This window comes from Terrapene carolina, unplaced genomic scaffold (assembly GCF_002925995.2).
Source record: "Terrapene carolina triunguis isolate 2854851 unplaced genomic scaffold, T_m_triunguis-2.0 Scaffold180, whole genome shotgun sequence".
Lineage (NCBI taxonomy): Eukaryota > Metazoa > Chordata > Testudines > Emydidae > Terrapene > Terrapene triunguis.
The window spans coordinates 3,507,790-3,525,955 of NW_020664531.1; the positions used below are offsets into that span (position 1 = coordinate 3,507,790).

Consider the following 18,166-nt stretch of genomic DNA (forward strand, 5'->3'; position numbering starts at 1 on the left):
GTGCGATGTTGAGGTAACCTGTTCAGGCAGTTAACTTATTTAATTCTTCTTGTGGCTGCTCGTGAAAGGTTACAGAAAGGTAGATAAATATATCATTGTAATTTTTTTCCTAGGAGGTTTAGCCTATGGGTTGCTTGTTACTTAAATCAGTTTTTGTAATGAGAGAGATTTCTGTCAATTCTGTGCTTCTGAAAAGGGAGGCTAATCATGTAACAAGATGGCTTTGATTGAAGGATTGCTCAATATAAGCAATAAGTAAATTACTTGAGGCCATATCCTGCAGCCCTGACTGAGGCATAACTCCTATTGAATCAGTGAGACCTTTACATGAATAAGGGCTGCAAGATCTGGCCCATTGATTTCTTTAGTTAACCTCGGTTTTAGATCAAGCTGGAATATTGTGTGCAACCCGCCACCTTGCAAATAGTGGGAAAAGGAGCTTCACAATAAGATGGCTGTGCCAAGAGAGCCATACATCTTTATTAATATTAATGCCTGTCACTAGGTTATCTTTTTGCTCTATAACTTTCTGATACAGTACCACACTGGTGTATAAACATTCGATTTTAACAAGCTATAGCTAATTTATCCCTGATGCAAGCAAAAATATTAGTTGTTGCAGCAAGTTTTCTACCGTATCAGTAAAATGGCATAGAAAGAAAGTACATTTTAGAAAGCCCCCAACTTGCCATTTCAAAGACATAATGGGTACAGTAATTGTTTCTGATAACATTTGATTTTAAGTATCCATTTACTGGCACTTAACTAAGACTGGATTATAAATGCAAGCACATAATATATCTGCATGATGGTGAAATTAATTCATTATGATAGATGCAATTAAAACGGGTATCAAACAAAACTAATGGCTGGACATTTAAAATGTTATCCTTTATTTTAAGTGCCTCAGACTCATGAATTCATTTTAGTATATTTTCTTATGGTGCTGCTGCTAAGTAATTCATTTGGCATGCATGTGGATTTCCATAAGTATTCTGTTGTAATTTAGAGCTAGTGAATTTATACTGCACAGCTCGTTTTTCTAGTCCCTCCTCCTGGCCGTTTTTGAACTATTTCTAATGTATGATTTGTCTCTGTTATTATTCTGTTTAATTTAGCATAGCGAGGAGAATTTGCAAAGAAGTAAATATGCTGGGCCTTCTTGTGCTTTTAATGTAAAGGATCCTGCATCATTTCTAGGCTGGGGCAAGTGGCCGGATTGTGGCTGCGTTCTGCCCTGAGACACATGCACAGTGCTCACATGTGCATCAGAAGGGGGTTGTATGCATGCACCCCTGGGCAAGTTTTAGCACTTAGATGTAAGACTGGCTTGTGGGCATGAATTAATTATAAAAGTTCGTAAAAGCCTTCTGATGTTCATGGTTTACGACGAGTGAATTGTTAACTTTGCCTTTTTTATGAGCCTATAAGACCAACACCACAAGATGAAATTTTGCCTTCCAAAATGCATGCATAAATCCAACTGAAATCTGTGCATTTTCTTACACAGAATTTTGCCCTTGGTTTCAGATAAAGAAAAACGATGGCATGCTTTATAGGAACTGAAAAAAAACTAGTTAGGAATATTAAATTGCGGGTCAGTTTACTGTATTTAGTCTCATTACAGCATTGTACTTGCAAACCATACAGGTTGAATCTTTCTGAAAGACCTGTTGGTGTGTTTGTTATGCTATACAAAGCACATGGGATCTTTTATAGAGGAGAAGGCAAATACGCCGCATTTATTGAAAATACAACAGTTAGCATATGCTTTTCAGTCACACACACACACAGAGTCCTGCCAGTTGATGTTTATAGTTACCAGTCTGTTGTAGCTCGAGTCAGTCTAATGGCCAGTTAGATTGAGCACGAGTGTGGAGCTGGGCTCTGTTGGCCGCGATCCAATGATCTGAGGCTTTGCAGGACTGAACCCAGAGTTCCATGGCAAAACACCCCAGCTTTATAGTTGTAAATTCCCATTTGAGTCCATGCATTTTGCAATGTCATCCTGTAATCATTAGTCCTTAAATGGTGTTAATCTTGGGGTTTTCTGCTGTTATCATGTGATTGTTATTATCGGGTTTCCCATCGTTATCTCCTGTTTGTTGTCTCGCCTTCAGGAGTGCCTGCCTCACCTCTGAGGTCGTCAATGCTGCTAACATGTTTAGCATCAGATACAATGGATGTTTTCTGATTGTCTCCTGGTCTTTCCAAGTCTCTCACTTTTTCTTGACCATCTGGACATTTGTGATGGCTTTCACACCTTATCTTTTATTGATGCATGCATTCCTCATTCACACAAACAATCTCTTACAGAAACCTTCAAAGGTATACAGACAGCAGTATTTTATATTCAGCAGAATACATTGTAAATCAAGCCTTGCTAAATCTTATAACTAAAATAATTCACGTTGGGGCTTCAGGCCCTCAACGTTCCTCTAATCTCCTTAACATAGACACAATACAAGATCCTGTCTCTTACTTACTAAAACTTTAAAACAAAGAAATGTATATTTAACTAGAGTGCCTGATTTGTAATACATATAGGAAACCATAGTAGACATTATAACTTATCCTAAAACGAAAGGGTGACCATAATCAGTCATAAGGATTGTTCTGGTCTGTCATTCCTTTCTGCTATTCAAAAAGGGTAGCGGGCAGGATAAAATCAAATCATACATTAATTCTCATAGTACAATTATAAAATCTTGCTCCTACATATTGTTCAGGGAAACACTATCTCATGTTTTCAAGTCTGGCATGTAATACAGTAGATCCCCAAATAGCATGGTGGATATGGATTTTACTTTGTTAATCAGGAGTTCTGTTTATTGAGACAGCAGGAGCCATTAGGTAGCACAGTGGCCTCTGCCAGAACCAAGGGTTCGTCATCATCATCTTCCTCCTTGCAGTCTTGGCCAGGAGTCACTGCTCTACCCTGCTGACATGGCACTGGGGCTGCAGAGGGTTCCCTGCACGGCCTCAGGACCGCTGCCACACTGTCTCTGAAGGTGTACGGTGCAGTGAGGAGGCTGCGGCTCTGGAGGGGCAGAGCACCGACCGCTGGGAAAGACTCTGCTCTGCCCCACCAGGGTCCCCACCAGAGCCACAGCCTTCCCTGCACCTTGCGCTTGAAGATCATGTGTCATTGGCCTTGCAGCTTTGCAGGACACCATCCTCAGCTCCCTTTTCAGGGCCCTGTTCGCTCACTCCAGTGACAGTGGGGCTGCAGAGGGCTCCCTATGCTGCCATAGGAGCTATTCAGCACCAGGGTGGTCTTCCCCGCAGCCAGGGACTCGTCTTCCTCCACCTCCAAGTCCTGGCAGGGGGGTTCCACTCCATTGTATCTCATGCTGGGCAGGGCTGCCCGGGGGGGAGGGGGGCAAGTGGGGCAATTTGCCCTGGGCCCCACAGGAGCCCCCACGAGAATATAGTATTCTATAGTATTGCAACTTTTTTTTATGGAAGGGGCCCCTGAAATTGCTTTGCCCCAGGCCCCCTGAATCTTCTGGGCGGCCCTGATGCTGGGAGTCAAGGAAGGGTTTTGGATAATGTGGAGCTTTGGATAAATGGGAGTATAAGCAGACAATCTTAATACAGGCATTAACAAAGAATCCTATTGCACTGTTTGCATAATACCAGTAATAGTTTGTACACACAGTATAGCAGTGATTTATCTGTAAATAGGGGAGATGCCAATAATTTTTCTTCTCCTCTAAACTATTTGTTCTTTGGCTCTGCTCAATGACTTGCCAAGGAACTCATGTTTTCCTTCTTCCTTCTGTTTATTTTTTGGAGGATTGCCTTATCATTTGCTAAATGTAACATGACATGAAATTCATCTCTGACCACGGCTTAGAAAACTTGTGTGACTTCCCCCATCAAGGGATTTTACATATAATCACTGTAGTATGGTTCCCAGAAAAGGAAAAGAGAAAACCTCCAATTGTGTATTTCTTGTGTTTTTCCTGTCCCTACTAACATAAATGTCAAGCTCCCATTGACTTGACTGGAGCCAGGAATTTGCCCATGGTTTTGATCAGATACTTGTCCATGGCATTGAATTTTTCCCTTAATACACTTCAGAAATATTAGTGTCCAATTAAACCAAATTAAGTCTCCCAGTCCTATTGTAAAATATCATTAAGGGTAAGGTAGAAAATCAGGAAAACCCAGTTCAGTGTTATATCGGGGTAGAGGTGTATTAGCTGTCCTAATGTATTATTGCTATTAATACAGAAAAGTGAATTCTTGCAGTGGCGTCTGCAGCAAAATGCAGTTTTGGCAAGATCCTTCTCTGCAGGAAATGTTATTTCCCTATCAGGATTTCATTAGTTCCTCTCAGTCTGAAGGGATACCAGTCCACAAGTGACAGCAATTTGAAAACACATTATCTACATATGCTTTGCATTATTAATTGTCTCCTCATGCTTCTGATATTGAATCTGAACACTCCTGCTGCCTATTGTGTTCTCAAAACACTCTCTTTGTAAAGTATTTTGAGATCTATGGACGGAAAGTGCTATATAAGAGTTAGGTATTATTATTATTCTACTTTGGACCAATACACTAGTCAGCTGAGTGAGGCCAGCTCAGTAGTCTTTTCAGATCAGAACTCGTCTTTGTTTTCTTTATTCTATTTTTATGTGCTCTACTCTCTTTCTAATGCAGTTTCATCTCAGCAAACACACTAAATTATATCCCCATAAGAGATTCATTTCAACAGGCAGTCCTAGCAATGGGGATTGTGCATGATCCCACAGGACACAACCCTATAGCCCTTCCGCTTGGTGTAAGAGAGATGCTGTGACAACAGGATTGTGGATATTCCAGTGACTGGCAATGGTAAATTAATCAAAAGATTTCTCAAAAGCCTCCAGCAGAGGCTCAGCAGAACAGGGCTCCAATGGATAAAACTAGTAAAATAGAAAAGAAAGACTGTGTCTGGAAGTGTGATACTTTTTGTTGCCTGTTTTTTTCATCTTAAAAATAATTATTTTGGCACCCGTGCCTACAGGCCTTTTTCAGTGTCTTAATGAAAAATAATTAAAAACATTTGATCAAAATAACTGGGCAACTTGCCTGAATGAGTCCAAAAATACACAAGATGCTACTATCTTACCCCAATGTGTAATAAATACATTTATAGATGTACTACAGACAGGGCCGGTGCAAGGAAGTTTCGCGCCCTAGGCGAAACTTCCACCTTGCGCCCCCTCCCCATGGCAGCTAACCACACCCGCCCGCCCCTCCCACCTGAGGAGCCCCCCCCCCCGCAGCCAACCCCACCCCCCCCCCGCGGCAGCTAACCCTGCCCGGGGAGCCCCCCCCCACAGCAGCTAACCCTGCCCAGGGAGCCTGTCCAAGCTCTCCTCTGCTGAGCACGCCAGCGCCGCTCTAATTCTCCTCCCCTCCCAGGCTTGCGGCACCGATTGGAGGAGACTTAGAGCGGGAGCTGTGTGCTCAGCAGAGGAGGCAGAGTGGAGGTGATCTGGGGCGGGGAGCGGTTCCCCTGTGCGCCCCCCCTGTTACTGCGGTTCCCCTCCCCGCGCCCCCTGACCCCCCTCCGCCCCAGCTCACCTCCACTCCACCTCCTCGCCTGAGCGGGCTTTTAGGCGCCCTCAACCACTAGGCGCCCTAGGTGGCCGCCTAGTTTGCCTAAGTGGTTGCACCAGCCCTGACTACAGACTTAGAGAGGGCCAGCTACCATTAGGGTGTAAATGCTGGTTCTCAGAGCTAGTGTCTAACAGTCTGTGTGACGTGAAGAAGGATAATCTTGTGGTGAAGGCACTGAACTGGGACTCAGGAGATTTAGGTTCAATTCCTGACTGCTACAAATTCCCTCTGTGACCTAAAGCAAGTCCCTTCATTGTGTGTGTGTTTGTCAGGTAAAATGGGGATAATAATACTTCCTTATTTCTGTCTTGCCTATTGAAATGGTGAACTCTTTGGAGAAAGGACTGTCTTTTAGTATGTGTATATAAAGTGTCTAGCACAAAGGGGCATTGACCTTGGTAATACTGTAATACAAGTACTTATTACTGTCAACATCTGCATAAAGTGATAAATTCATACAACCTTAATTCCATCTTAATAATATATTTATGTTTAGAACAAAACCAACAAAATAGATGGGTTTTATTGCATAGATCAGCAGTTCTCAAACTTTAGCAACCCAAGGACCCCCATTTTGATTTAAAAATTTTTGCAGACCCCCAAACTGCCCACTCAGCCCCAGGCCCTGCCCTACCTCTTCCTGCTCCTGCTCCACCTCTGCCCCTCCTCTTCCCCACCTCTTTCTGCCCCCTCCCTCAAGCATGCCCTGTCCCCGCTCCTCCCCCTCCCTCCCAGTGCGTCCTGCATGCCGCTGAATAGCTGTTCCCTGGCGAGCAGGAGGTGCTGGGAGGAGTTGAGGGAGGGAGGGGGAGGAGTTGATCAGCGGGGCCCGTGGAGCCCAGTTTGAGAAGTACATTTCTGGTATGTCCCTTTCTCTCCCTTTTTTTTCCGTGGGGGGAACTTTCATTATGAGCAGATAATGACATCTCTACTACCAAGCACATCCAAAATGTTCAGATATGATCTGAGTTCCTGGTGCCCACAGTTTCTTTCAGTTGGTGGGGTCGTGAGTGAAAGAGAGAGAGAAGTTTCCCCATTTCCAAGTAGTCTGCTGAAGGCGGTTGAGTGGCATGCTCTTTCCAGTCCCATCAGTCAGGGATGGGGAGAAACAGCAGAGCAGGAGCTGGATTCCTTGTCTGAGAATGAAGATTCCAGCAATTTCAGTTTCTTGCAAAGAAAGTGATTTACAGTACAAAAACATACATCTATCCTAGTAGACTATAGTACAATGATACAGCTATATCACTTCATCCATCATTGTCAGCAGTCTATAACACACACTGTAAATTGATCACGTGCGGTTGGAGAACATTTTAGGAGCCATATATGTCTATATATGAAGCAGAGAGGAGAGTGTACGCTGGTTCTGTTGTTCTTTCTTTAATCCGCAGAGGAGAGTTGGCTGAAAGGAGGAAGGCTGCAGCGTTCTGAATGAATGTGTGTCTGTCATTTTACGGAGCTGTAGAAATCAGAAGCACACAAGCAGAGCATGAGAGCTGAAAGCACAGAAGTAGTGAACAGAACCAGATCAGGTGGTGCTGCATGCCAGTTTCATTCATGTTGCCTGTGGAGGCAGAATGTGGTGATTGCAGGCATATGAAAAGCATAAAACAGAGTTACTGCTGTACTAGAATAATTATTGTTTCATGCCTGGGTGTAAACAATCATTATACGGTGGCTCCAAGAATTCAACAAAACCTATTTTTACATCATTTTAACAGCTAAAGAGGCTGATTTTATAATTATAAGCATAAAATGATTGTAATACAGATATTAAAAAAGACTTATGGGTAAACTAGCTCAAAAAAAGTGAACATAAATTATTATATGGTATAATTATTAGATATGGGTCCAACCTCAGATGCTAGATCTAAACACCCCTAATCTTTGGATGTTAGCAGATCTGGAATGCTAGATGCGCACCCATTTTCTTTCATGAGTGAACCAAAAAAGGAGAATTTCCACTGCCATGGATTTAGAAGTGGAAATTGATCCCAGCCTTGCCCAGGCCTCAGCTTCCATTCACTGTTGCTGTCTTCTGGGAAGGGTGCCCACAGGTCTCCACCCTTAATTGATTCAGGGGGCTGCTGGATGATCCCTTCTTCCTCACTATCACCTTTTTGGCAAAATGACCAGCCTGGTTTTCATCCACTCCATTGCAATGGGTTTTCCAGTGGGTGGCAGCCAAGCTAATACTTTCACACATTCACACCCACTGTAAATGGGAAGCCAATGGTTTACGTTTTAAAGAAAACTTTTTGGCATTAAAAAAATTACCTCCTCTTAGCCATTGGGCTGTAGTTTTGAAGTGTCTAGGCTAGTAACCTATAAACCCCTAAGTAAAAGGTTTCTAACGGAAAAGCAAAAAGGTGTTTTGGCCCTTATATTTAGGTTTAGCTTTGGTCTAGAAGTCATCCTGGATGTTAAATTATAATATTCCCCATCCATTCTGAGCTCCTTTTACTATGCTTTTTCCTAACCCTCTCAAACAACTCTGAGTTTCCCGGTAGCTCCCATGACCATCATGTTAGTTGTCCTGCTTTTATCTGAATCACACTTTGCTCTTCTAGTTGCTTCTCTCATGAAATTTCTTTAACCCTACTGGTCTTTGCTAAATTCCCCAGTTCACTGTCTCCTCCTCTTGCTTCCCGAGCTCACTCAGATATCTCCAAATGGATCATGCCAGATTTTACCTTGATATTTCCCAGAAACCATAATAGTGTTAGCTATAACATTGTGCATATCAGAGCACTGCAATGGAAAGCAGAACAACAGTCTTAAGACTAAGTGACTCTTAGCATTCCTCCTTAAGAAAGAATGATGAATTTGACTTTTAATATTATAATTGTAACAGCACATTCACAAATTTGTTTGGGAGTACAGTTATTTCTCATTATTCATTCCCTCCAGAAGTATTCTCTGCCTATTATATGAAAGAGCCATTATCCACCTTTCTAGGGGGGGGAAGTGAGGCAGTCATTATCCTGTTACTTCTAAAGGCTGATTTTAAAACCATACATGTTTTATTGCATTCCTAAAGAAGTGCCCACTTACATTACTTCTAGTAGAATCCTGAGCTTTCTTTGCAGATCTTCCTTCTTGGTGAGCAGGTCAGATTTGGCTTAGTTTATGATATCTCAGAGGTTTACAGATCCAGAAAGTATGGCTGCATGTATATTAAAAATAATTTATCTTTCATTTATAGTAAATTTCCTTTTCCTTTTCATGAACACAATGAAAAGTCCAAATATGTTCATTTCATTTCTAATATACATATTTGCACAGGTCTATATAGGATTAGCTTAAAAACATTATTAAAAGAAGGCAGTGTGGTTCAGTAAATAGAGCATCTATCAGGAAACTGGGGTTCTAGTCACACATCTGCTACTGACTGTCTTTGACCTTAACCTTATTATGCCTCAGTTTTCTTATCTATAAAAGTGAGAAAAATGCTTACCTGCCATTGCATAACATTGAGATATATGGATGAACAGTGCTGTATCATACAGCTGGTTGCAATTTTTTGTACAAAAAAATTTAGTTGAAAATGACTTTTAAACAAAACATTTGCAAAAAATGTAATTGATATTTTTCATTACACTTTTATTAATATCTTAGTCAAAATATGTAAGAAAATAGTTTTCAGTAAACTAAACATTTTAGAGAGAGAGAAGGTGGGTGAGGTAATATTTTTTATTGGGCCATCTTCTGTTGGTGAGAGAGACAGTTGGTCCAATAAAAGATATTACCTCACCTGCTTGTCTCTAATATCCTGGGACCGACATGGCTACAACTACACTTCATAAACATTTTATAGTAATTTTGATACAAATATTTTTGATATTTTATATATTTTTTTCAAATTATATGAAACATTGGAAAATTGGTCCATGTAAACTATTAAATGGAAAACAAACTTCACTTACATTCCTTAAATTGTTTTTTCTTTTTAGACCAGCTCTGTTATATGAGTGCTCAGTTTTAGTCATCTATATTAATATGGCCTTGTGACAGAGTTGGGACTCACCACTGTGGCGCCTCCTACCGGTCGTCTCGGGGAATTGGTTTGGTCCGGTAGAGCGCCCCCTTCTGGTGACATCCCGCCTGTCGTCTCGCCTTCAGTTGGCGTACGGACTCGCGTTGCTCCCAACGCTCAGCGTCCTCTTCTGGAACACTGTCCTCCGACAGTGTCCCCTTGTTCATTCACACCTCCTTCCGGGGGAGGTTGGATGGCCCACAGTCTTACACCTTCAAGTCCGACCCCCTCGGTCAAGGATCTGGTGTAGCCTCGGCCGGCCGCTCCCTGCGGCCTATGGCTGAGGGTATGGCCCAATAGAACAATAACGGGGAAAAGGGGGGGGGGACTCAGGCCCGCCCACTACTCTGAGTCCCGGTCCAGAGGCCCTCTAGCGACAGTCTTGCTGTCTTCCTTCTCCTACCTCCTCTGACTACTCCTCTGGACCACTTCCCCAACGGCCCTTCCCTGTGCTAGGCCTTCTCCTTCCCGACCTGCCGCCTGACAGGCTACGTAGCAGGGCCTTCTCCCCCTCTCTGAAGCTGGCCTGCACTGCGTTGTCCGTGGTGCTGGCCTCCCAGCTCTGGAGACAGACCTTCCCCTCTGAAGGCCTGGGACAGACTGACTGCTCTTGCTCTGAGCAGTCTTTTATATGGCTGAGCTGGGCCCTGATTGGCTGGCCCCAATCTGTCCTGTGATTGGCTCCCCGTAAGCCCTGCCCGGATTGGCTGCGCATCTACGCAGGCGCCCCGGCCTGCCGCAGCCCACACTCTCCGTGTGTGGGGCAGCCGCCCCACCACAGGCCTTTTTAAAATTTAATAGAGTTCTCTTCAGAGGTAAGCTCTCTGCAAAAGGAACGATGAGGTTGTGTAATTACAAAATTCCCCTTCTCCTCTTCCTTCTGTCCTGCTCCGTTTATGTCCTTACCATGACTGAGATTATGCTGTTTCATTTTCTTGCGGGTCAATATCCTCTCCTGGTTCACCACAGGGCACAGAGTCAGGTTGTCCTAAACTCTACTCCTGGCTCTGCCTGCTGACTTGCTGTTGGGAACATCAGTTAACCCTGGTCTCATCTTGCCCTCTGTAACAACATTAATATGCTATTATCTGCACATTAGTGTTGTGAGACTGTTTTAGTTAATGCTTATGCACCACTTTGCAAATATATAAAGCATTTTATAAGTGAATATAAGAATGGCCATACTGGGAAATACCAATGGTCCATCTAGCCCAGTATCCTGTCTTCTGAAAATGGTTGATGCCAGATGCTTCAGAGGGAATGAACAGAAAGACCAATTTTATCAAGTAGGCCATCCCCTGTTGACCTGTCCTAGCATCTGTCAGAGATGTAAGGATACTTGGAGCATGGCATTGCATCCCTGACCACCTTACCTAATAGCCATTGATAGACCTAGCCTTCATTAACTTGTCTAATTCCTTTTCGAACTCAGTTATATTTTTGGCCTTCACAACGGCCCCGGCAATGAATTCCACTGGTTGATTGTGCATTGTGTGAAAAAACCCTTCCTTTGTCTTTGTTTTAAACCTGCTGACTATTAATTTCATTGGATGACCCCGGTTCTTGTGTTATGTGAAGGGATAAATAGTACTTCTTATTCATTTTCTCCACACCATTAACTATTTTATAGACCTCCATCATACCCTCCTTAGTCGTCTCTTTTCTAAGATGAACAGTTCCTCTCTTTTTAATCTCCTCATATGGAAGTTGATCCATACCCTTAATCATTTTTCCCTTCTCTGTACTTTTTCCATTTCTAATATATATATTTGAGATGGGATGACCAGAACTGCACACAGTATTCAATGTGTGGGCACACCATGGATTTATATAGCAGCATTATGATATTTTCTGACTTCTTATCTATCGCTTTCCGAATGGTTCCTATCATTCAGTTAGTTTTTTTGACTGCCACTGCACATTGAGCAGATGTTTTCAGAGAACTATCCGTGAAGACTCCAAGAACTCTTTCGTGAGTGGTAACAGCTAATTTAGACCCCATCATTTTGTATGTATAATTGGGATTATGTTTTCCAATGTGCATTACTTTACATTTATCAACATTGAATTTAATCTGCCATTTTGTTGCCCAATCACCCAGTTTTGTGAGATCCCTTTGTGACTCTTCACAGTCCTCTTTGGACTTAACTATCTTGAGTAATTTTGTATAGAGTAAAACTTTGCCAACTCACTATTTACTCCTCTTTTCAGATCATTTATTAATATGTTGAACAGCACTGGTCCCATTACAGATCCTTAGGGAACCCTGCCCTCCCATTTCCCTCTTTCCATGATAAAAACTGACCATTTACTCCTAAATTTTATTTCCTGTCTTTCAACCATGAAAGGACCTTCCCTGTTATCCCATTACAGCTTACTTTGCTTAAGAGCCTTTGGTGAGGGACTTTGTCAAAGGCTTTCTGAAAGTCCAAGTACAGTATGTCCATCGGATCACCCTTGTCCACATGTTTGTTGACATCCTCAAAGAGTTCTAATAGATTGGTGAGGCAAAAGCTGTGTAAAGTCTTCTCCAACATTTTGTGTTCATCTATATGTCTGATAATTCTGTTCTTTACTATAATTTCAACCAATTTGCCTGGTATTGAGATTAGGCTCACTGGCCTGTAATTTCCTTGATTGCTTCTGGAGCCTTTTTAAAATATTGGTGTCACATTAACTATCCTCTAGTCATCTTGTACAGAAGCTGATTTAAGTGATAGTTTACATACCATGGTTAATAGTTCTGCAGTTTCATATTTGAGTTACTTGGTGATTTATTACTGTTTAATTTATCATTTTTTCCCAAAAACTTCCTCTCCTGACACATCAGTCTGGAACTGTTCCTCAGACTGAGGTGTCCTCAGATGCTATGTTTTATTATTCTTACTTCATCAGAGATACTCCTTCTACTGTGTTGTAGAAATTTATAGCCTGTTGTTCCATCAAAATACTTTCTGAGGCATTGATTGTGCTGCAAAATGTATTTAAAGATGAAGGTGAATGTAGTTTGATTGCCAAGATGAGCACAAAGACATTTCACCCAGGAACATCTTTTTCTATGTGCTTCTGCTGGCATGTCTTGTCATATTTACTTCTCTTCCAGTAGACAACTAGTCTATTTAAATGTTTTTTCATTGTCTCTCAAAGTGAGTGCCTGGGGTAAGAAGTTCTTCTTCTTTTACTATCTCTGTTAGTAATTGCATATGTTTTTTTCCTTTTTCCTTTTAGTATCTAATTATTTTCTTACGGCTCTCTTCAGTCATTTCATATACTGCCCTGTGGTTCGTGCAAACAGAAGAAGAGGCAAAGTGTGTGTGTGTGTGTGTGTGTGTGTGTGTGTGTGTGTCCTGATCTATCACTTTGAGGGTTGACTGGTTCTTGTCCGAGATCAGGCCCAGTATCATTAAAATTATTATATAGTTGGGAACCCCGATTTGCACAGGTGCAACACTCACACTATAGGAATTCTTCTGTATTTACAAATAAATAATTTATTAATACATTTAGCAAAGTCACACACACTCTAACTCAGTAAGGTAGATAGAGATAATACAGAAAGTAAATCTGAACATCCATACTCACACATCCCTTCTAGAACAACCTGAAATGTTAGCCATTATCTTCTTCATCACCTTCACCTTCCTTATCCTCACCAATGGCAATCATTCTGGCCCCTCCCAGGGGCTACATCTCTCTCTCCTACTGCCCTGGGATGCCACTTTTATAATATGTTATGCTGACATTACCATGTCTAATGCATATGTATTTCCTCTCCTACCAGTGTTAAGGTGTCCTTCTTCTATAGGTTAGTGTATTTACGATTTCACCCCATTATCATATACATCAATTCGTTGCCATGGGACTTTTGCGGTCGAATGTTCCATCCAGAACCTTCCAGAAGCTGGTGTCAGTTCATGTTCTATGGTTGGCTGATGTCATTATGGACAAAATTCCCCCCTACACTCTACTTCCAGTTCCCCAAAATGTATGAGTTACTTAAGGTTGTCTGTTCCAAAGCTCGTAGGCCTCAAGCCTCATGCTAACTGCTAAAGCCAATGTCTTATAGGATACAAGCCTGTAGGTTCCTTGCATTACAGCTGAATATAATAAAGCAGAATATAATGCAAAGCGGTGAATATAACAGAGATAAGGTGGCTCACTGGGCTACAGGCCCCCCCTTGATAGGGTGAGTGTTAATGAACCCTATCATATACTGCCCTGTGGTTCTTGCAAACAGAAGAAGAGGCAAAGTATTTGTGTGTGTGTTGTGTGTGTAAAAGCAGAAATAGGCTCTGAGGGCTATCAACGTATAATATTGCCCACAGGAAAAAGTAATTTGTGCTGAAGACAAAGAGCAGTATATGCAAAACCATTTTTAATTGAGGACAGTTAGTTACTGCCATTGCCAATGGAAACAATCACTATTTGTTTTATTATTTCCTTGTATTTTTATGCACTAAAGTCTTTATAGGCATAACATCTTCTGTACCTCGAGATTTCTACACAGAGAACAATATGCTGGGGTTCTTACACATATAAGGAGTTCAGCATTTATTTGAGAGCCACCCATCCAGCATGATTTCTCTTTCAGTTTTTAGAATCAGGCATTTTGGTTAGCTCCTCTCTGGTATGGAGAATGCTTTCACCATGTTGCTTCACAGGCAGAAAAATGTTTCTAAAATCCCCATAGCCAAAAATTCTTTTATTGGCTTTTTAAAAATAACATTGGATTTTTTGACATGTGCCATATACAAGGTCACACTAACCACCTGAATATGACAAGGTGAACAAACATGACTACTTCTTGCTGTACACAATGAGTTTCCTTTGTAACTCAGGGACAGTTCAACTTAAGGGCATACATGTGGGATACCTAATATTTTCAGAGGATCCTTGTAGCAAGCAGAAAGCTTGTGATCACTATCCATTGCTGATGGAATAAAAAGTGGTAAAAGAAATCATATTGATTAGGCCGGGGGAATAGAAAGTTCAATGATTGTGCTTTCTGGAACAATTGATTTGCAGATGAACAAACATAACATTTTTAAGTGCACAGGGACATGGGTCCAAACCTAGCCATTTATTTTACAGGTTTGCTAGTGAGGATAGAGAGCATAGAAAGCCATCATCTTAACTCAATACAAAGAAGGATGGCAAAATTGCATTCTAATTTTCAAGAGAGTTAGAGGGTGGGGACCAGCTACCATCTCAGCCAGTGAATTATGACTCCATAGTAGCATAATCAGCAGGTTAAGGGATATGACCCAACCCACAGCCAATGAACACACATACTGCTATTTGCAACCCTCGGGAGCAGCATGGTCCTATAGTGCTAGCCTGGGTCATGGTGCTTTGTAGAAATAGTAGGATTGTTCTGGTAATCAAACTGAAGCCAACACTACTATACCACCACCCAGAGTCCAGCAAGTAAAGGCAAGATAGTACTTATAATTTATGTGGCCACTGTTCATTGCAGCAACAACTCTTCCTAAGTTGTTGTTCATAGAATCAGAAATGTGGAGTTAGAAGGGACCTTGAGACATTATCAAGTACAGCTCCCTGCGCTAAGGCAGGACCAAGTTAAATGTAGACCATCCCTGACTGGTGTTTGTCCAACCTGTTCTTAAAAAACTCCAATGATGAGGTTTCCACAACCTCCATTGGAAGCTTATTCCAGAGCTTAAGTACCCTTATAATTAGAAAGATTTTCATGAAGATTTTCTCCCTTGGTTGAGATTAAGCCTATTACTACTTGTCTTCCCTCAGTAGACATGGACAACAATTGATTACAGTCCCCTTTATAACAGCCCTTAACATATTTGAAGATTGGTATCAGGTGCCCTTTCAGTCTTCTTTTCTCAAAACTAAATGTGCCTTTTTTCATAGGTCAGGTTTTCTAAACCTTTTATCATTTTTGTTGCTTTTCTTTGGACTCTCTCCAATTTGTCCACATCTTTCCTAAAGTGTGGTGCCCAGAATTGGACACAATACTCCAGCTGAGGCTTCATCGGTGCCAAATAGAGCAGGACAATTACCTCCCATGTCTTGCATATGACACTCCTATTACTACAATCCAGAATGATATTAGCCTTTTTTGCAATGGCAAACTCGTATTCAATTTGTGATCTACTATAACCCCGAGATCCTTTTCAGCAGTACTACCATCTAGTCAGTTATTCCCCATTTTGTAGTTGTGTATTTGAGTTTTCCTTCCTAAGCAAGTGTACTACTTGCCACATAAATTTATTGAATTTCATCTTGTGGATTTCACACCAATTCTCTAATTTGTCAAGGTTGTTTTGTATTCAATCCTGTCCTCCAAAGTGCTTGCAATCCCTCCTGGCCTGGTGTCATTTGCAATTTTTATAAGCATACTTTCCACTCCATTGCCCAAGTCATTAATGAAAATATTGAATAGTACCAGACATAGGGCTAACCTCTATGGGATCCCACTAGAAACATCCTACTAGTTTCACAGCAAAATGATTGATAACTACTCTTTGAGTTCAGTGTTTCAACCAGATATGCACCAGCATTATAGTAATTTAATCTAAATCACATTTTGCTAGTTTGTTCATGTGTGGCTGTATCAAAAGCTTTACTAAAATCAAGATATGTTACGTCTAGAGCGTCCCCCTTATTCACTGGGCCAATAACCCTGTCAGAGAAGGAAATTAGGTCTGTTTGGCATGATTTATTCTTGACAAATCCATGTTGGTTTTTTTGCTGTAAATGTGCAACATGTATTTACACTTTACATGATAGGCCCTAATAGCTTGAAATTCTAAGGCACTGTCTTAGGCTATTTTTAAGATGTATTATTTACAAATATACTGGCTTTCATGATAGACTGCATTGAGTCCAAAGAAGCCATTACTGTCTATTATATTAAGTCTCGTAAATGTGTGTGGAAATGTTTGCATGTTGGAACACACTATTTTGTTAAAGGAAAAATTGTCTCTCCATCATTATCACATCTTAGGAGGTGATACTTCTGCTTTCTGCAAAAACAAGGCCATCCAAAAAGTAGTATCCCCTTTCTGTTTGCTCTGTCTTCTTCTCTCTCACTCTTTTCTCAGAGACTATCATTTTTGTTGTGTTACTGTATTGCTATCATTTAGGATCAGATCTGATCTCATATACACTAATGTAAAACCAGAATAACAATGACTACAATGGAGTTACTCCTGAATGACACTGGTGTCATAGTTCAGAATCGACTCCTTTGATCCTTAGGGTGTGTCTACACGCCCATCAGGAGATGCAGACACACTCAACCTAGCTCTTTTCTAGATAAAATGTGTAATAGTAGTTGTGGAAGTGGAAGTGGCAGACGCTTGACGCTGTACCTAGTTTTAGGTACCCAGGCTCCTGGCCAGGTGAGGCTAGCCTGTGAAGCTGCCCATGCTGCCATGACTTCCCTGCTATTATTACTTGAACTAGCAGTGCACGTGCTGCCATCACACCTCCTGATTGCAGTGTAGACCTTTATGGCACAGACCCTATTTTCATACATGTCTGAAAAGCATCATGCATAGTGATTGCACTGTCTGGAAAACATATTAAATGAATAACTGTTGGGAAAAAATCTGAAATGGCAGCCAACAAAAAGAGTTTAACCACAGAAAATGATAATAAATCTATAATAATACTTTGCATCTCTATAGCAACTCTCAGCGAAATTTCTCAAAATGTTTTATTTAAATTAATGGGTTAGTCCTTACAACATCACTGTGAAGTGGGTGGGATAAATGATTATTTCACTATAAGGGCTTGCCTACATCTGTTATAGTTTTTGAATATAGTTTTGAACAGTTGAGACAATTGCTGATCACAACCTAGCAGTCAGTTCAGATCAGCTGTAATTGTGTTCAGCATTGTGCCACCTACCTGTGATTAAATCCTGTTCCCAGCAGGGATATATCCCATTTAGCAAACAGTGTTGAGACAGTTTTTTCTGGTCTGTGCTGACCCTTCATTTGGGGTCAGTATCATATTATTTATTGTTCAGAATCATGTTCAAGCATGACAGGATGAGGTGCGATGTAGGCAAGTCTTTATAAATGGAGAAACTAAAGCACAAAGAAATTAAATAACTTGTTCAGATTTACAAAAGAAAGTCAATGCAGGAGGCAGAAATGGGTCCTGGTTAGGGTTACCATATGTCCAGTTTTTCCTGGACATGTCCGGCTTTTTGGTAATCAAACCCCCGTCCAGGGGGAATTGCCAAAAAGCCGAACGCGTCCGGGAAAAATACCGCTGGCCGGGCACTTCCCCTCCCGGGCTCCAGCGGCGGCAGTTGCTGTGCTCCCTACCCTGACTCTTCTGCTCTGTTTAAAGCCGAGCTGGCCAAGCACTACCGGCTTCGGGCAGCCCCCATGCTTCCAGACCCTGCGCCACCGGCCAGGCACTTCCCCTCCCGGGTTCTGGCGGCGGCAGCTGCTGTGCTCCCTACCTTGACTATTCGTCTCTGTTTAAGAGCTGAGCTGCCCGAGCGCTACCGGCTTTGGGCAG

At 41.7% G+C, this 18,166-nt stretch overlaps 1 protein-coding gene across 1 annotated transcript in view; it reads left to right on the forward strand.

The window, feature by feature from the left end:
- Positions 1-18,166, forward strand: part of LOC113407023 (contactin-associated protein-like 2) — a 1,116,670-nt gene that overhangs the window by 671,498 nt on the left and 427,006 nt on the right. The gene's annotated exons all lie outside the window — the stretch shown is intronic.